General features: G+C 40.8%; 1 protein-coding gene across 12 annotated transcripts in view; it reads left to right on the top strand.

Moving 5' to 3' along the window:
• CACNA1C (calcium voltage-gated channel subunit alpha1 C) overlaps positions 1-21,329 on the top strand; it is a 997,067-nt gene that overhangs the window by 900,840 nt on the left and 74,898 nt on the right. The window lies entirely within an intron of this gene.

Here is a 21,329-nt window from a genome sequence, read left to right as displayed (position 1 = left end):
CAAGCCCATCTGAGCTGAAGACATGACAAATTGTTAGCATCTTTCAACCTCTCAGCCAGGAGGTGTATTGGTTGTGAATGTCTGTATCCTTTCCATCTTCCAGGACTCCAAAGCACAAGTCTATAGGTAGGTGTGACCCCTATCCAAACATCAGTTAAGAATAGTGTAATGCCTGTGCCATTATTCCTGGTGAAACTTTACAAATGTTCTAGCAATACCATATGCTGACTGCACGGAGATTGATGTTTTAGTCTTGATGTTTCTTAACTGTGTGTCCAACAATGTGATTGAAATATTCCAGCTGAGGGGCCACTATGGGGATTGCATTTACCTGAGTTCCTTTGATCTCAAAGTTTCTGCATTAGTCTTTATGAATCCAGAGAAGAAATTCATACACTGAAAAATACTTCTGCCACAAGTTAGGATGCTTCCTTGTTCCTAGTAGAACATGCCTATTTATACCTGATGAAATGATCAGCCTCTAATAAATATGACTTCTCACTCTCTCCTTCTGGGGGTGAAAAACCAATGCAGGCAACTCCTAAAGGGTTGCTAGTGCTTTCAAGTTTGCAATGCCTTTCTTTAAACCCATACCTGAGGGAGATCTGCTGCCAGTTGGGGCCAGTAAAAATCCTGCTCCTTTCTAGCTCTATGCTTCACTTTTGGCTGGCATGTCCAAAACCATCATGCAATGTGCCTTCATAACTATGATACCAAAAATGTTGGGAAACATCAAATGCTTCCTGATGCCATGTGTGGGACCAGTCATGGTCAATTAGGGTATTCTTTTTTCAAGTAGCTCTGACTTCTCCCATTGCTTCAATTGTAAGGCACTTTCTCAAAAAAAAAAAGAATTTTAGTTTCTTAGCATCATTCCTTTTTTCTTAGCTTGTATCACTTCTCACAGTCCTTCATTAGCCATCGCTCTTGCTACGAGTTACCTACAGTCAACTTACTGAGGCAGAGGAGATTGGTCCAATGACAAGAAATGCCTGTATGCTGCTGATAATATTCCCTGGTGAAGTCTCAAGCTCTCCATTACCCTTCTTTTTGATGGTGGCCAAACTTCCTGAGTATCCCACATGGCTTTTACACCATAGCATTGGTGTCATGTGACCTTCAGCTCAGAGCATCTACTCAGTCAATGTGGATACTGAATAAATAGTCAGCTAGTAGCATTAATCTTGGGACTGGTCAAACAAAATATTTCAGTGGATTGTTTCAGTCTCTACTTGCAGTTTACCTCTACAAGATGTAGTCTTTTCAGCAATAGCCCACTTCAAAGCCAAGAACTCCAGCTTGTGGTTGGATAGCAACTTAAGTCCTCTCCTAACAAATTCTACTGGTTTCTGGTAATCATTACTCTCTTGTAATGTGACTGCCTTCAGGCTTTCCAGGCTAGCATCTGTGAATGGAAAATGGTTTGTTTGGGTCTGCATAGGCCTTAAACTGGTACATGTGTGACCAAGGCTTTGAAAACTGGTTCATATTTATCTGTCCATTGATCTCTAAATAGCTGTGTGGGTTTAACGCAACTCAGACTTCCTTATTCCTCAGTTTCTGGTTCTCTTAAATCATATAAGCAAGAGTGAGGTTCAGCAATGGCCTAACCATACAAGCATAGTAGCTCTTAGCAAATTTGTGAGGAACCAACAAATCTCAGAATAGTCCTTTGATCTCAAAAGTTCTTTCATGTAGCCATTTGGGGATTCTTTTTTGTCTTCCCTGATCAGTACTCACACCTTGCTGTGACACTGATCACACACTTGCTGTGACACTACATACTTGACAAAGTCTCTGACATTTGTCAGTTTTCTGCCAATGTATCACTTAGCTTTAGACCACTTCCCTCTAGTTGATCCAACATTTTCAATGGATTCTCCTCCTGTTCTTCTCTAAGATCTCAGCATCTATAGCACTCACACTGCCTTCTTATCATCTGACCTGATAATACATGTGAAATCTATATCAAATTGCTTACCATCTCCAAGAGAGGGTAGGAAATGGAGAGAGAGAGAGAGAGAGAGAGAGAGAGAGAGAGAGAGAGAGAGAGAGAGAGAGAGAGAGAGAGAGAGAGCAAGAGAGAGAGAGAGAGAGAGAGCAAGAGAGAGAGAGAGAGCAAGAGAGAGAGAGAGAGAAAGAGAGGAAGAGAGAGAAAGAGAGCGAGCGAGAGAGAGCAAGAGAGAGAGAGAGCAAGAGAGAGAGAGAGAGAGAGAGAGAGAGAGAGAGAGAGAGAGAGAGAGAGAGAGAGAGAGAGAGAGAGAATTTGGATTGTATAAGTTCAGGAAATATGTGCTGAAAATTGCTGTAACATGTAATTGGGAAAATAAAATATTTTTTTAATTAAATGAATAATTTTTAAAAGAATGCACCCAACCTGTTTATAAGGAAGAAAAGGGAAGGCAAGAAGGAAATAAGCACTTCTATAGCACCTACTATGTGACACTGTGACAGGGGCTTTACAAAGATTACTTCATTTGTGAGATATGGTCATCATCTGTCCTACCTTTCCAGCTTATCTCCTCTTGCTAGTGATCATGTATCAAGTTGTCATGGTTTCTATTCCCTTTATCTTTCTAAGAATGGCTTGATCCATATCAGATATTCTGGGTGTTCCTAGCAATCTTTATTTGCGAATCTTTATTTGCATCTATATAACAATTCTCTGGCTTCAGTTCTAGGACCCATATATAGGAAGGTGCTTGTGAGATGGTTGAAATCAAATTTCTATGAAGTAGACTATCAGGTATGACTTCTTCCAACTGCTCATAGACTCTAGTCCAGTCTCTCACAAGCCCGTGGTCGGCACTGTGCTATACTATCCTCTAGGGATAGCCTTAAATCCATGCAACCCCATTATCATTTGGCCACTTGAGTATTCATCATGTCTCACATTTCACAGGGTACCACTCCTCTTCCTTCCAGCCTAAAGAGATGGCTGTCCACCTGCATCACAGAATTACACAGTAGTTTTTCTTTGTGCTAAATGGAAACACCAAATTTTGCAAATGCCATCTCAGCATTTAGACGAGAGCATTCCTGACATGTGAGTCTGTATTTGAAAGTGGCTCCTCTGATACCTTCCATCAAACAATTCATCATGTCCCTCTTGGTTGTCTGCCAGTTCCATAGTGGTGGTTCCATTGTACAGGCTCCTGAAAAGGTTCTTATGTTGAGCCTCAAAGACCTGTCTGTAGTGAGGTATCTAGTCATGGGTCTCCTGGGTGAGACTCTCTGTAGGATTCAGGGAATCTATCTGGTGCTCACATTCTTCATAGGTGATCCTTCTCACATGACCTCAGGCATCTAACTGTCCCTTCTCTCCCAGGAGAGGCTTTTTCTTTCTGACACAAAGAATACAGGTTCCACTTCCCCCACAGATGAGAAAGAATCCTGCTTCAGCCTCACCCACATGGGAGACATCTAACTCTGCCCACAACTGCTAAGGTACCCCCTTTGCTCATTTAAGTTGAAAATTTCATGAAGGACCCCTCCGTTATAAAGCAGTCAAATTATACAATTAAAATACCAATTCATCTATTCACTTCATTGTTATAAAGTACATGTGCAAATGAGTAGCACTGTAACAGGGACAGACCTCCATTCAATTGACACATGACTGTGTACCATTGAATAATGAATAGTTTCAAATTCCAGTCCAAAGCCAGACCTAATTCATCTATTAGCAGTATTGAAACAAGAACTTCACATTTATATTTGCCATTTGAATGTAACTGTGATAGAGGGAAAACCTAATCAATGAGAGACTAGAACAAAAGTCAAATAAAGCAAAAGTAATGTCTCATAGAATTTTCAAAATCAGACTGTAATATTTCAATGAATACACTTCCTTTTCTAAGAGAAAAGTTTGTCAAAATAATAACATAAAGGAGATTTAAAAATTAAAATTAAAAACTAAGCTATGTTCTCAAAACTCAAAAGTATCCAAGAAGCAAACAAGCTTCCAAAAAAGTTGCTGGAAATTCAGAATATCTCTGGTGTTGCTTCAGTAACACTGGAGAATTTTTAAACAACAAAGCAATGTTTTTCCCAATGCCTGACCACATGTAGTTCTAATGTATAAGCATCAGGTGGTACTAGTGAGTAAAATAACCTGAGTTATCGAATGTCCTGAGAAGAGAAAGCATGCTTTTCCTTTCAAACCCAGCCCATCTTTTTAGCTGAACCTAGGAAATGAAAAATGGCTGGGCTTTGCCCAGGTGCAGTCTGGGACTTTTTACTGGCTCCTGCCTCAGGAGGAATCTGGCCCTGAATATTATTGTCTTCTTCCCTCTAATACTATATTTTCAATGGAATGTGCAGCTCCAACCCCCAGCCAATTTGCACTGACAAAATCCAAACTAAGTTTATAAAACCTCAAAACATCAAATCTGCTTCCTTTCCAGGTGTCCTCCTTTGATTTCCAATCTCATCACGAGCATTCAAGAAAGCAGAATTGGCCCAGATTTGAATGGCCAGCTGGATTTTAATGCATTATCACAGGCATACTGAAAAAACAACCTAACACTTAATATCATTCACAAAGATGGTAGTTTTAAAAGAGTGGAGCAAAAGGGAAAGGTCATTGATCCCAGTCTAGATTGGAAAAACTCAGGGTTATCCTGATATTCTTCATACTTGTGTTGTCTTCAGTTTCTTGGCTCAGACTTCCTGAGGTTGCCCCTGAATCCCCAACTGCTTTCTCCTCCTTGCTTCTCCTCGTGTCTCCTTGCTCAGGTTTTTGTCTTTCTTACTGACAAGACCCTGGCAAAAGGCAGGGCTCAAGTCCCTCTGGGTCGTTTGCCCTCAGATAAAGTCTAAAATCCCCTCTGAATTTAAAGAATGCTAAAGTGGAACTCTGTTAACCCATAGCCCAGCCACCATCTTGCATCTTGTCCAAGCCTTGTTGCTGAATTTCCAAAAGTTGATCACAAATGAAAAAGACTAAATTTGTCTTGATCAAAAAAGAGACATAATGACCTTAAATCTACCCAGCAGTGGCCTTCACAAGGAGTCTTCTCCACCTGATTCTGTGGCGTCTTATTTGCAGAACATTGAATAAAGTCATTCAATAGAATTTCTGCCACATGAGGATTCTGGGTTCTTTCTGCCCACTTCTCTCCATTGTGAAGATAAGGGGAAGGGAGAATTCTTTTCTTTCAAAAAGAAAAACTTACCAAACAAAATCTAAAAACCAAATGACAAAGGAAAGAACAAAAGTGAAGCCTGTAAGCATCTCTGCTTCTCAGTTTTTCTTGCTTCAGATAACTATCTGAAGACTCCTTCACAACTGTGAGATTTGTCCATTCTTTTTCCAAAGAGAAGACCACTTTCTCAGGTGTAGGAAACCAGCTCTGAAAACTCTAAGGTGCATTCCCAGAAATCAGCTGAGAGATTTAAGCCTCTCTGCTTAGGCTGTCATCTCTTGGTTGAAAATCCAGAATCTTACAGTCAGCTGGTTTGCTTTATATTGTCAGATTTCTTTCCTGTCTGGCTTCACTGCTTCCGTGTTTTCCATTCTCTTGTTCCAAGACTTCTTCCTCCCCAACCCCAACTAGCCCTTAGCAAAGTGTTCTGTACAGAGTAGGTGTTTAATAAGTGTTTGTTGAATTGAATTGAGTGTTGCCTTTTCTTTAATAATTGAGTTAGCAAAGACTTTTCCCAAGATGAACTAGGTTTTTATAATTGTGGTTTTGTTCTCCAAAATCTAACTTGGTTTTGTTTTCTTTGTTTGGCTTTCTAATAAGCCAGGTCTCTCCAAAGAGAGCTAAAGAACTCAAGTGTGCTAGGTGGCCTTATCGCATGTTTTATGCCTCAGTTTCTTCCTATGTAAAATAGAAGCTGTTTGTTTAACAAGCTTGGAGTGATGGAGCAGTCAGATGGCTGAGTGGATTGACAGCCAGGCCTAGAGACAGGAGGTGCTGGGTTCAAATTTGGCCTCAGACACTTCCTAGCTGTGTGACCCTGGGCAAGTCATTTAAGCCCCATTGCCTAGCCTTTATCGCTCTTCTGCCTTGGAACCGATACACAGTATTGATGGAAAGTAGGAGTTTAAAATATAAAAATAAAACCAAGCTTGCAGTAAGACTGTGAGATTAAACTTGGGGCATTTCAAAGAGCTAGTGCTCCTGTGTCTGTGTGATGTGAATGATACAATCCATGCTTGGTTGCCAAGGAGACTGAATCATGTCTTTATTGGCCTGTTTGCCCAGGCCATGAGAAATTCTTTTAAAAGCAGAATAGATTATCTCGGGTTCTTGCTCAAAGCCTTAAGCAGAAGATGGATGACCACTTGTGGGCTCTATTGAAAGACCTCTTTTGTAGAAAGGAGTTGGCCTTTAGTCTAGGGTCCCTTTCTAATGCTGATATCATGTGATTCTGTGATCATTCTAAATAAAGCCTAAGAGGCAGTTCGGTAGCTCAGTGGATAAAGCACCAGATCTGAACCTGGGTTCAAATCTGAACTCAGATATTTCCTAGCTTTGTGACCTTTGGCCAGTCACTTAACCCCATTTGCCCCTTCTGACTTAAAGTTGTTCCTGAGATAAAAAAAATAAGAGGATTTTTAAAAATAGACCTAAACTAGATCTTACTGATACATCAGCCTTCCCAACTGCCAGCTCAGTTAATTACTCTTCATTTGTTTTTTTGTCTCCCTTATAATTCTGACTTCAAAATCCATTTGAATCATTCCATATGTGAGACATGGTATCAAGCATACTACAAAAGATAATCAACTAAATTGCATCATTACTTGAGCTGCTTACTAGCAGCTAGATGGGACAATGGATAGGATGCTAGATCTGAGTTCAAATTTTGCCTTAGCATTTCTATGTATTATCAGCAAAGTCTAGCAATAAGAGAAAGAGAAATCCCATTTAAAATATAAATATTATTAAGATTATAAACTAGTTATATGATAAAAATTGAAAAGTCACTTAGTTTTTATGGGACTCAGTTTCTTCATCCTTAAACTGAGGGAACTGGAGTCAATGACTTCTAGCACCAAATCTATGATCATATAAGATATCACTTCGAAATTTGGTAAATTTATCACAACATCTTCAGCCTCTATCCATGGTACTGGTTGGTGTTTGTTGTCTTCCTATTCTATGTCTACATTTCTTCATGTTTTCCTATTATTACTTTAGGGTAGGATACTCAAACGGGACAGAAAATAGCTAATGTGATTCTTTTATTTGGCATTTTAAAGAGAAAAACAAATCCACTTTGACCCAGCGCTCAGTGGGTTCCCCAGCTGTCAAGAATTCTCCTGAGCCCAGGTTCTACTTTTAGCTTTGAAAGCAACCTGGGATAGCCAACTTGGAATTAGGAAGACCAGAATTTAAAACCTACCTCAAATGACAGCTGTGTAACTTTGAGGAAACTACTTGACATCCCCAAGCCTCAGTTTCCTCATCTGTAAAATAGTGATAATAATAGCAACCTGAGGTGATGGATATGATTCACTTTGTAAACCTTAAAGGACTGTACAAATGTGGACTCCTATTATTCCTTGGGTAACACCTCATCCTTCATTGTCACGCCTTCCATTTTGTCTGATATTAGGTTATTCAGCTTTACAGATCAGTAAGTTCGTGAACCAAACTTGAGTTAGTCCCCATACATGAATTGCTGTTTTTTCATTGTTAGTAATGTTATTCCAAAATAAGCATAAGCCAAATCCTGCTTTAACCCACTATAACTAATGGACATGCCTCCCTTTTTGGTTTTAGACCTCCCCCCCAAAATCATGGCCTTTTTACATTCCTCCGCTATTTGTTCTTTCTGCTCATAGGCTAAGTTATAAGAGACTCCAATGATTTTAATTTTATAGGTCTGGGGCTCAGATTTTTATTGTAGAGGAACCAACCAATAAGTAGTTATAGAAAAACAAGCTGAGCATACACCCCACAATGCAGTGTACAGTTGTACTTATATCACAGAGGAAAGGTGTTTTAGAAAGGTAGTGAGGGCAGTTAGGTGGCTTAGTGCCCAGACAGCCAGGCCTGGAGATGGAAGGTCCTGATTTCAAATGTGACTTCAGACATTCCCTCTATGACCCTGGAAAAGTCACTTAACCCCAATTACCTAGTCCTTACCTCTTCTACTTTGGAACTAATACCTAATATCGAGTCTAAGACAGACAGTAAGGGTTTTGAAAGAAAAATATTAGAGGGCATTTGGCCAGTGAAGGAAAGGGAGGAGGAATCATAGAACCTTTTTTCCTTTTTTGAGGCCATTCCATAAAAGTGAGGGCCTCTAGAAAAGTGAGGGTTTTCCAGAGCAGATATATCTCACAAAACTTTTTTTTTAAAAAACTCTCAAAAATAAGATTTTTATCTTTCAGAAGAGGGGATAGAAGCATGTAGTAAAAGGAAAGGGACATATTACTCAACTCCACTAGAGAATGCTGTCTTTCTTCTCTTCCATGTCTGTTTTGGGATAATCTTAGCACCCTTTGAGATCAGAAATCTAGGTAATTCAAACTTCCATTTGCTGGGTCATTTTGGGGGTAGTCTCAAGGGCGATTATTACTATGCTTTTTAAAGACTCAGATTCCCTCATTAAACAATGTAGAAATAGTACTACTTTGCAAAGCACTCAGATTTAATGCTCCCCCCATAAATGTTTCCTATTAAGTCCCTCTATAACTGTTTAGTATTTAGTAGTAATGTGCCTCCCCAAATGTTTAGTGTTAGACAAAAAACCATCAAGCCTGTCCTAGTTAGCAAAATGCTGCTATGTGCCTGATCCTTAAGCATATGACTCTGAATGGCCCCAGAGGATCCCTAGAAAAGAAGAAAATAATGTTCTATTAGCACCAGGGTAAGGATTTGAAATGAAAAGACAAGCCTAAGCAGAATTTGGTAACTAACTGCCAAGTCATTTTCTGTAGCCTTTCTTTAATATGTCTTTTGTTCCTGTTCCTTCTTATTTATTCTTCTTATTGCCAGTCTAGTTCAAGCCCTTATCCCTTGCCTGGGATATTGGAAAACCATTTTGGAGATCATCCCTGATTGTTCCTTCATTGTTGAACACAAGTAGAACCTTAGAAAATTCTCTGACATGTTCTTTAGACTAAGCTGAAATCAATTTTCCTCAGCAATCTCTAACCCCTGCTGAAGCTCAGAATTCAATTCTGAATGCCTTGAGGCCTTTACAGAGACACAGAGACAAACAGTTCTGAAAAGGTATTCTATTGCCCCCAAAGACCCAAAGGACTGAATCCCAAGAATTTGATCCAGAGACCAAAAATCTTCCTTTCTAGAAGGAAAGCCAGAGATTTACAACACAAGAGAAGTTTTTGCACGATGGGTTCCAGTGATATATGAGATCCAACTTTGAGGCACCCTCTCAGCAGGAAAGGAGCCAACCTCATTATAGCTGGCACAGGAGAACATCTTCTTCGGGTTCTCAGTTACTACATTCCTAGAGTTTGAGGATTGGAAAGTATCAAGAGCTTGGGATGTCATGGCACCAAGGACAGAGGCAGAAATATGGTTCCTGGAGAGGTTAAAGAGGGGAAAGTGCCTGTAGTTTCATGACAAATATTTGTGAGCATGAGAAAGAAGACTCGGGAAGTCATTTGGTGGTTAAGAAGAATGAGTATGGTAGCATGACCTGAAATTCCATGCCCTATTAATGACAAACATACCACTGAATATAGTCTGGCTATACACTGGAGAAAGCAGTACCTTCTGGGAGTAATTTCCAAATGAAGGTGGTATCAGTGGTTATATGTTTAGTATTGGCTAGAGTAAGAAAGTGAGTACCTGATGGTATGAGCTTGGCAATCCTGGAGCTGTGTTTGGGATTTGATGGGAAAGCTAATTGAAGGATGATAGAGATTATGAGAGTAGGGAGGTAGGTGACTTGGTTGCTAGTGCTCCCTCTACCATAAAATAAGATTGGACTGAGCTGCAATGAAAAATAGGCTGTATTTTACAACATATCTGAATCACAAGTTTCTTAGCTTCTCTTGGCAGAGCAATTAATAACATTATAGACAGGTCTCTTGCTTCCTGAAGTGAGGCTGTATTCTCCTAGTTATAAAGCTACTCATTGGAGTCGGCACCATCATGACATCAATCATATTGTTAGCACTCCTAAAATGCATCTCCTAAATTCAGTCAACAAATATTCAGTAAGCAGTTATGCATTGTGCTTAACTGGGCAAAGAACAAAGATAAATGGCATTCGTGCCCTAAAGTAGCTTACAATTTAGTAAATAAGGTGTAAATGGTACGTGGCCATACCCCACAGAAAACAACAATCCAGCCTTCTATGATACCATGAGTCATTGTGGTTCAGTCATTTCAGTTGTGTCTGATTCCTCATGATCCCATTTGGGATTTTCTTGGCAAAGACACTAGAGTGGTTTGCTATTTCCTTCTCCAGCTCGTTTTATAGAAGAGGAAATTCAGGCAAATAGGGTTAAGTGACTCACCCAGAGTCACCCAGCTAAAAAGTGTCTGAAGCCAGATTTGAACTCAAGAAGAATGAGTCTTCCTGACTAGGCCTGGTATAAGTCACTGAACAACAAACTGGGGGTGGGGGGGGGTGGATGTGAAAAGTCAATATTGTATTTTCCTTCCTCCATTCCCCCAAATGTTCTCTGAAGCTTAGGAAGACTTCATTAGGGACAAGATTGCATTGTTGGAAAGGAACAGGGAAGGACAGAAAAGGGGAAAACTGTGTAAGATGCCCTTGGGTCCAGTTTGATCTGCAATAGCAATACTTGGCAACTGTACACATTTTCTTAAAGACATTGCTAATGTTCAGTGTTCAGTATGGCTCTAAATGCCTTCATTTAAAATGAGCTAAGGATTCCTAGTAGCTGAAGTGAGGTATGGGGAATAAGGATTCCTTGAAAAGATACATGAGGGACAGTTAGATGGCTCAGTAGATAGAGAGCCAGACCTGGTGATGAGAGGATCTGGGTTCAAATCTGCCCTCAGACGATCCCTAGTTGTGTGACGCTGCTACCCACTCTTTTGCCTTGGAACTAATAGTTGATATTGATTCTAAGACAGAAGTAAGGAGAGAGACAGACAGACAGACAGACAGACAGACAGACAGAGACAGACAGAGAAACAGAGAGGGGGGGAGAGGGAGTTTTAAGAAAAGGCATGAGGCAAAATGCTGTGTGTGAGTAACACAGAGTAAGCCATTTGGGCTGGAACATAAAGAAATATGAAATCCATCTGAACAGTATAGAAGTTGAAGCAAGATTTTGATGGACTTCAAATGTCTCACAGGGAAATTTGTTTGGTTTGTTATAGTGGCAACAATAGGGAACCTCGGTAGTCTCAGGCAGAGGGCTAACATGGTCAGATCTGAGCTTTAGAAATATCACTTTAGGAGGCGTGTGGACAGTAGATTGGAGAAGAGGGCATTGACTGGAGGATTAAGAGACTGTTGCAATAGTGATAGGCAAGAGATGATAAAGGACCTGACTAAAATGATATCTTGAGTAGAGAGAAGGAAACAGACATAAGAGGTGTGATGGAGACAGAACTGGCAACTTACTGGAAATGGTGGAGGGTAGAAGAACAAAGCAGACCAAGACTAGGATTTTGTGAACTTGGAAGGACAACAACAGAAACAGGGAAGTCCAAAAAAGGGGTGAGTTTAAGGAAAAAGAACATACAATACAAAGAAAAATGGTACACAGCTTACCCTCTCATGGTTTGTTGAATGACATTTTTTCCTTGACCCAAATTTAACAAGTTTTGCCTCTCAAGAAATAAAGTATCTTAGAGCATGATGGGCAAAACTTGCATTGAACACTGCCCAAGCTATTACTCAGTGAGCATTAACTTGCTGTTATATCTACTCTCAACTGTGTGTGTGTGTGTGTGTGTGTGTGTGTGTGTGTTCCTCAAGACATCAGTCTCACTGGTCTACAGAGACCCATCAGCATACTCTAAAAGAAATAGGGAAAAAAGGATTTGGAGATGGAAGGGAAGAGTGTAAAAGGATCAAATGTAGTAGCCCTCTTTCCCAGCATCACACACACACACACACACACACACACACACACACATGCACGCTGCCTAGATTGGTGAGCTGGTATTACCATGATTATTATTTATTTCTGGTATGACAACAGGGTACCTGGTGCTTTCAGTGCAAGACTGACAGGCATGAATGGTAATAGTAGGGGCTTTGTTAAGGAGAGGCCTGCCTATCACAGCTGCTGTACTCAGGGAATTTGCATATTGTTGCAACATTATGACAGGCTTCTTTCCTGCCTGGTTCTTGAAAGCTGGAGCATTACTATAAATGATTTTTTTTTAATTATGTGACTTAACAAAAAGCCGTGGTGTGGGAAGGGTAGTATTAGCTATTACATTTAATTATTTAATAGGTAAAATTATCCCCACCAGGAGAAAAGCCCAGTGGGATGGTACATTTTGGTTTTCAGGAACAATCATGAGAACCCAAGAACAGGCATAGAAAAATTCTGCCTGATTTGTAGATGGGTGATTTCCAAAAATCCATCAGACTTGTTCTGAGCAATCCAGACTCACAGTGATGAAGGAGCCCAACCCCTTTAGAAGGCACTAAGAAATAAGGGAAATGTTCAGACCATTGCCCCTTAGAGCGCCCTTCTATCCCACTGTGATTAGGTTTCTGGTCAGTGATTCAGAGGCAGATAAGAACTAGGCTAGTACTAAAAAATATCCTGCATTTCCTGCCATCAGCCCTTAAATCTCAGAACCACCAAATGCGTGGGCTTTCCCTTCCCCTTCCCCAAAGACCTCTCAGACTGCATGTCTTTGTGACCTCTGCAAGGTGGCTGCTGAGGTGGCACAGTGAATTAGAGCCACCCCATTCCTTCACGGACCGTAACACACTGGCTCCAGGCTGAAGGACCCTAAGCCCTTGGGAGATAGAGCTCCTTCGCCCAGGCTACAAGGCTAGGAGGAAGCTCCTGGAGGCCTCTTTTTTAAAGAGTGTAAAATGGGATGTAGAAAAGCTTTCTGCTTCCCTATGAAAATATGTGGCCACTTGCATACTTTTTCACTTTAAGATACCATTCATTGATCGATAGGGATATTTCTGCCTTCCCCAACTCTCCATCATGCTCTTATTGCACAGGTTCTATCCTCTTTCTGGGTTTACCTTTGGTGATTCTGGATAAGGAAAAAGGGGGCAGGGAAGGAAATAGAGGCTCGAACTAAATCGAAGGCAAAAATGTAAACTGTTCCTGTCACCTCAGCATGCATATGCCTTCTGTTCAATCAAAAAGCTGAATTCTCCCCATTCCCTTTAAGAAACTTGAGCATCCTTCTATTAGTAGGCAAGGATAGACTGAAAAAGAGGGGGGAAAGCAACACTATGTAGCACACCAACTGGCTGCTTCCTCCAATCCATGACCCTTAATTCCACACACACACATTTCCGTATTTCACTGCTCTCTGATAACTAGATATATCACAAGGTAAGAACTAACATAAATGTAAAAATCCCCACAATTCCCCTCCAAGCTCTCAGGAACCCTGGAACAGCTGTGTGCTCCATTTATTCTTCCTCTATTAGATGCTACTAATTTCCATGATTACTGTTATGCCTAAGTGGCATCTTCTAATGTAATAGAATTTATATTATCTCTGCTTGTTGTCATTTACCATTGTCATGTTGATTTTCCATGGGATAAACCCTTGACATACATACAATGAGACATTGCCACTGCTGCCATTTCTCATTTGGCACCTCTTCCCTTCCCAGGCTCACTCAATTTAATTTTCCAGGGCCATGACATGAAAAGGAAAGAAACTGGTGAGGGATCCTGCTTCTGGAAAGCATCTTCAAAACTCCCTCATCCCTATCCTCTTTCAGCTGCATTCCTTCCCAAACACCTTATTCTATTCTCTTCAGAGAAGGGAAAACTTGTGGGTGGGAGGAGGGAAAAGGGTTGGCTCATAATAATTATCTTCAGGCATTTAAATGTTTCTCATGTTGAAGAGGGTTTGAACTTAGTCTGCTTGGCCCCAGAACTAGGGATAGAATTAGGAAGAATAAATGGAAACTGCAGAGATAAGACATTGGTTTGATGTAAGGGGAAAAGCTGTCCAAATAAGGAATAAGCTTTCTCTTTCCAGTAGGTTCCTCATCAATGGCTATCTTCAAGAGGAGGTTAAATTTTGTTAAGGATATTGTAGAAAGGATTTCTATTCAGGTACAATTTGGTCCAGATGACCCTCTAAGGACCCTTCCAACTTGGAAGTCCTATAATTTGACAACTATTTATTAAGTGCCTACCATATACAAGGTTCTGAATTAGGCTCAGTCAATACAGATTTTTCTGAGATCCAGCATATCCTAGAAGTTCATAAACATCTCCTTCCCATACCCCTCCTCTTTCCTACCCTGCCTCTAGCTTATTCCTCTTTTTCTCTTTTATGACTAATGTGTCTTTACTCTGTCTATGCCTGCAGGTTTACTTCAGAGACACTGAGACCTGACTGTCTGGTGAATTTCGCCAATTTCTTATTCTCTAACCCCTCTTCCCATTTCTCTTCTCCTCTCAATTATTTGTTCCCCATCCAGCCATCTTCTTTCAGTATATGCCTCCCATTTAGTATTCTTCTCCATCCTTAACCTTCATTGTTCCTCTTCCAATATAATCACCTTCTTTCTTTCTTTCATTCTGTTCTTTCTTGTTCTTCTTGTTCTTCATCCTTTCCTTCTTCCTCTTCTTTTCTCTATATCTGCCTGATTGTTCACTCCTCTCTCTTTCTTTCTCTCCATTTTCCCCTCTCACTCTCTCCCCTCTTTTCTTCTTCTCTTCTTTCTATCATCTCTGGCCCCTCTCCTTCTACTATCTACATCTACATACTTTCCCAATTATTTTCAGTCTTTACCTGCATCTACCCTTTTATTTTCATGCAGTCATTTCAAATTGTACTGCCTCTTTTCTTTGCTTCAGTTGTCTCATTTTAGCAGTACCAAAAGGACTTGGTTCCAACAGGAATCATCTGACTTCAATTCAGGTCTACCTATGCCCAACTAATGGGTAATCACAGCTCCCCAGTGTACCTTTATCTAATGGTTTCTTGCTTAGTATCACTTGAAAGGAGTAGTTTTATGGTTAGATGGAACTAGATAGTTGGAAGGATTTTTATAAGCATTCTAAACACCAGAGATATCAATGACCCAACAAAATTTTATAGCCATCATCCCTATTCCATTGAACTTTTATGTCTTCTCTGCTGATGCTTTCCCATGTAGGTATATGAAAAGGAATAAAGTGAATAATCAAATAATGATTTCCCAAAATGAAAGAAGTCATAACTTGAAAATTGCCTAAGAATTAATAACAAAGTCTCAGGGGGCACTTGAAAATGTATGCAAATACATCCAAGATGGCCTCATATCTATTTGATAAACCACTATGAGACTGTCGGGAAAATTCTAGCAGATACCACTACTGTGGGTACACCATGGGAATGAAGAGGAACTGCATTTTCAACAGCAAAGATGTGTACTGAGAAACATGCAGATACCTCAATATTCAAAGGATTCAGGTCAACGTGGACACCTCCTCCACTAAGATTGATCATAGCCAGTAGACAATCTTCAGGAGTATTACAAAAAAGTATACTGTCCTGCCACTAATTTGGTGATATGAAGGATTCTCAAACTGAGGCTAGTTCTCAGATAACAGATATGGATCTCATTCTCTAAGCCTTTCAAAATAAGTAAGATCAGCTAAAATTTTACATTCTTCTGGCATAGCCTTCCAAATGTTAATCATCTCCAGGCACTCTGCAGTAAATTCCTAATGCAATCATCTAGGATACAGTAAACTCACAGCAGCCAAACCAGTTCATCATAATCCACTATCTATGGAGAGTTCTCTCACTTCTCTAATACCCCTGGCCAAAAGAATCCCAACTATCCGATAACAGAATAGAGATAGTAGCTGCTGAGTATTCTACAGTCATCTGTCTACTAGATCTAGAACCCACAGAGCCATGGATAAAGTTTAGCCACATAGCACCCCACCATCCATCCTTTCACAAATCCTAATATTAACTTCATCATCCCCACCTCCCTCCACATTGGAACTGATCAAAATTACTTTCCAATCACTGCATATTACTGACCTTTGAGAAAAGGCAAGGAACACAATGAAGAAGAATTAAAGTGGGCACAAGGGCAGGAGGGTGGGCAGGGAGAGGGTTCTCTGTGTTTCATAAACTACAGATCTTCTGGGCCTTTAAATCAGCAAGTCCCAAGTTAACCAACCCTCAATTATCTTTACTGATGGAAGATAATAAAAAATAATGATTAACCTAAAAATCCTTTGGATTTGGATTTGGGAATGTGTTATACAATGTTTTTGTAATGGATTTATCTTAATAATGATGTTTTGCTCAAAATAAGTTAATCTGAATTTTCTCAGGATGTGTGGGTTGAGGAGGGGCAGAGAAGGTAAGAGGAAACAATTCTAGGGTCTTCTGACAGACAAGAGAAAAACTGGCTAAAAATTTGGGGGTCAGGATGTTTAATGGTGTAGATGATAAAAGGTGGGTTTTATATGCCTGGAGCTAGACTCAAAGTATGATTCCCATCCAGAATGGGAAAAAAAAAAGAGGGAGGGAAAAAAACTTTTTGTCTCTTGGCTCCATATCCTGAGGATTGAGAGGAGAAAAGAAATGAATTTTCTCCCCAAACCTCAGAACTGGGTGGTGGGTACTTGAGAGGAGTTAAAAGGTCAAATGCATCCAAAAAACTCCTCAGCCATATTAGCTCTATGAAGTGGAACAAAGAGAAGTCAAGTGAATTTGAAACCACTGAAGTCCACAACATTCTCTTTTGTGGCATGATTTTTAGACTTTAGTCTGAGGACCAGGCCCCACTGGGAAAGGAAGGATGACCAATATAATTTGATTCGGAGGGGAAATAATTTTGTAAGGAAAGTATCTATGATGCTGTCATGCTCCCTGCCCCAAAAGACTATGTCTGATACCTCACTCTCCTATTTCTGTCCAGTGTTTCCAAGCAAAGAGGGATATTTGTCAGAGAAATTAGACTTTCCTGGGTTTCATATACATCAAGGGTTTCTACTGCCCAGGAACTGATAATTTAAGAGGTTGGCCAGGGGCCAGAGAGAGAGAGAGAAACAAACAGAGGACAGATGACCCTTGTATCTGGGAGTAAGTGAGAAATGGAACAGAGACGAGATTTGGCTTGGCCTGAATATCATTATGGTCAGCTGACTAGGAAGATACGGGTGAAAATCAAATGGGTGTGGAAGGGAGTTTGGATGAAAGGAGGTCATCAAGAAAAACTGCAACTTAAAGGGACACTGTCAATATTCCCATCTTACCCTTTACATTCCTTCTCACCCCCCCCCCACTTTCAAGCTGTGTTTATGAACTCTGAGAGGGCTGGGTCCAAAAAATTATGATATTGTTTAATGAAAAGCCTCAGTGACTAGAAAAAATGATGAAGATGCTTTCAGCAAATTTGTCACTGGATGCCAACTGCTCGAGTATGCCTTGCACAAATCAGGAAAATCCAACCTAGGAGCTAGCCAGCTCCTGCCATTCCAAGAAACACAGCCTAGTGGGGATGGGGCAGGAGGCAATGCCCAAAGACAGTCCAGCCAAACTAGAGGGAAAAGAAGAGGAGATAATTGGTGTATTTTTCTTTGAGCTTCACAACTCTGAACCCCACTTCAAAGTCCAATGATAATACTAACAATTGAGGGTAAATCAAGAGGTTGACAGAGTTCCTTTAAGTTTTCTCTGCTCTCCTGGCAGTTCTGATTAACCTTTCCTTGTTTGCCTGATTTTCAGGATTTCACCTTTGTCTCATCTCCCTCTCTTCCTCCCTCTCCCTCTTTTCCTTTAACAGTGACATGGCAGACCAGATCCCATCTCATCAGTTTTGTTTCAGGTCCCTATGATGGATGCAGAGACTCCAGTTCATTCCTCTTTTGACACTAAGGTTCCCCTCCATACACATCCCTCAATCCCTCTCCCCACTGCCCTTCAACCATGTGACCTTTCGTTACCAAGTGTTCTAGGTGGGATGCTGAATATTTCTGAGTTCTAATCTAGCTCCTACTTTCCCATTCTTTTCTTGTCTTCCTCTTCCCCTCTAATAGAATCATAATTGCCATATTATAAAACTGAATGCATGGGTAGGATGGTGGGATTTCTCCAGGGTTCAATCAAGAGCCTATTCTGCCCACAATGATGGCTTTTTTCATACTGATACATTCTATAGTATTTTTGTATTTATAAGCCCTTGCCTTCTATCTTCAAATCAATACTAAGTATTGGTTCTAAGGCAGATGAGTGGTAAGGGCTAGGCAATGGGGGTTAAGTGACTTGACTAGGGTCCCACAGCTATGAAGTGTATACCTAACTGCCCCCATTAATTGTATTTTCAAAAATCCAATCTTAAGAGAAAAACAAAAAGACCGTCAGCACTAGTGAGTCTTCCTTTTCTATGTCTCCTCTCTCCCATCACCATGAAATAAAAAGGCTCTTGATATTTTCCCCCAAAGGAAAAATTAAGGAATCAGGAAAGGATTTGCTTTGTGTTTTCTGTTCTAGGTGTGTGAAAGAGAGAGTTCTCTTTCTTTCAGAGGCTCTGGACTTTCTGAGATGCTCCAGAGGGCCAGTAAGGAAGCCATGACACAATCTGACCTTCACCTAACCCCTGTCCCCATCAGCCTCTGCTTCACCATCTGGCTCTTCCCAAACCCCTTTGGAGGCTGTGCTCTACTTCCCCTTGGCAGAACAGCCTGGGAATTGAGGCTCACCCTTTCCCCATGACCTGACTTTCCACATTAAGAATAGCAGCCGCCTAGGACAACATGTCTTTCATTCCCTCTGGAAACAGGGCACAGCTGGGAAGTTAGGAGGTCAAAGGAGGTAGATATATCCAGAAGGAGATAAAAGAACCCAAGTCTTTGCCTTATGAAAATGCATATATATGCATATATATGTAACATACATATATATGATTGAGATATATGCATATTTATTAAAAGATTAAGGCGGGGGGAATATTCTGTTGTAAAGAAGTGTTTATTCATGATGAATTAGTGAATTAGACTCCTGGGTTTCATTTTACCCAAAGGATCTCGAATGCCTAGCACCTGCTGCTTTAAAAGGTTGATCAGGTGGCCCCCATGTTCAGCCTAAGGAGTGGGATGGAAAGAGTGTGTCCTGTACCATGTAAGACACCTCAAAGAGCTAACTTAAAAGCCACATGGGAATGTTGCATGAAAGGCTAATAAACTCAGCTTACAAAGAAGCAGCCCTTTCCCTCAACTCAACTACAACTATCCTAGGGGACATCTGGGTATTTCCCTGATGGCTTGCTGCCACACATCTGAGATAAACAGGGGAAAATGAACAGCACAGCATGAAGCCTCTGACCCTACCCCCCAAGCGCATCACATCCACATTCCCTAATCCTAAAATTCCCACCCATAGGAGCTCTGCCCAATAGCTTTCAAAGGGGAAAGGGGGAAATTTTAGAGGGTGCAGAAATTCAACACATGAATTCCTTCAGTAAAATAAAAGAAGATAAAAGGACCAGGGGCAAGGTAAAGAGTAGGAAAGAAGTTTGGGCTCTAAATAGCTGTAGGGAGCTTCCTTCCTTCCTCCCTCTGTATCATAAAAAAAAATCCCCAACTTGTCGGCACAGCCTCCTCCCTCTCTGGCCTGCCTTCCACAAACTGTGATACTGCCCCTTAAGAAGTTCAAATAATTTTCCCAGTGTTAATCTCCCAAAGGCCTCTCTGGTAAAATAGAAAAAGCATGGGCCCCATAGGCATGCATGCAGCAGTGGTCAGGTGTATTCTGGCACACCCTTGAGGAGCATTCCCATGTGACCACTGAATTTCATCCTCCACTATGTGCTAGCACATCTCACACATGCTCAGTGAATGCTTATGATGGGATCCCAAATCCCATAGGTTGGACTAGAGTCTCTCTGGGGTCCCTTCTGAGTCTGAGGTTCTCTCCCTCTGCCATGAGAGAAACTAATCCTCAAGTCCAAACAATTGATTTTGTCTTAATTGCACTATTTTCATTCCGTGAATTTCAAAGTTGATTTGTGGACACTAATAGTTCTGCTATCACCTAGAGTGCCAAACATAAACTTGCTAGTTGTGGCTCTTGGGAGTATCCTTCTGGATTCCATCTTGAGGGAACCAAGGGGACAATTATAGAAATTATAGTGCTGTAGGTGGTACCTGTCAATTGCTTAAAATGGGAAAGACCCATGTACCTGAGAGAAAGCCATTAGTTTATGGCTTTGGGGGCAAAGTTTTAGAACAATGGAACCACCTTCCCTTTGTTGACAGGCTGTCCCCATATCCACAGGTGTCATCTAGAGACATGGAGAGGTCCCCCTTTTTCTAGGTCCAAATTATAAGACTCATGTTCAAATTCATGTGCTATGAAGCATCAACTCAGACAAAATTCTTGTGTAGGTGAATTTGTTTTAGGCATCTTCAGCTTCCCTCCTCCCTTTTCTGTGCCTTTTTCCTCCTTATTTACCCTCCTCTTTCCCTTCACCATCTCCAGAAGTCCAATAAACTGCTCTTTCCCTCACCTTTATCCCTAAGGAAACCTAGTCTCTGGAAAGAATCTGATAAATGCATCCACACTGAGGTGTTTAATATGTTACCTCTCCCCAGGAATCAATATCTAACTGTGAAAGTCCAGGCACCAACCGATACTGGGTGGGCCACGGAAATAAGGGTATTTATCAGTCCTGAAATAATACCCACACTCTGCCTACACATGAACCCAACTGCAACTATTCCTTTCAATAGCAAAACGTGTGAAGGCTAGAACAGAGATTTACTTATATTTGATGTGAATAGGATCCGGCTCATTATGGATGTTTTTTTCATCTATTCCATGTATTTTTTTTTCAATCTACCCTTTGTGTGAGCTACCTCAGAACTAAGCAGACTAGATATCCCATTTGGGTCTATTTATCTTGGTTTTCAGTGCTTCTCTTAACCTCTAACATCATCCACTTGGGCCACAGCCCCATTAATCATGATTGGCCATTCCCTTTCACAGCAGCCTCTGGTAGGGACCCTGATAACCACCAAGAACTGGACCAAGGCTGGATAGGGTGAAGGCCAGGGAGAATCTAAACTAAGTGGAGAATGGAGACCAGTCATATCTCCGGACCATCTCAACTTGAACTTTCCCCTCCCATTCCCTTAATTCCCAAGCACAGAATATTAAAAAAAAAAAAAAAAGAAGTCAGCTGCCTTTCTCCTGCCCTAGAAGGGATATCTGGGATTAGGTGGGGTGACAAGGAAGAGGCAG

Source organism: Monodelphis domestica, chromosome 5 (assembly GCF_027887165.1).
Source record: "Monodelphis domestica isolate mMonDom1 chromosome 5, mMonDom1.pri, whole genome shotgun sequence".
Classification (NCBI taxonomy): domain Eukaryota; kingdom Metazoa; phylum Chordata; class Mammalia; order Didelphimorphia; family Didelphidae; genus Monodelphis; species Monodelphis domestica.
The sequence above is the reverse complement of the archived record's forward strand: the minus strand, read 5'-3'. Positions and strand labels throughout refer to the sequence as shown.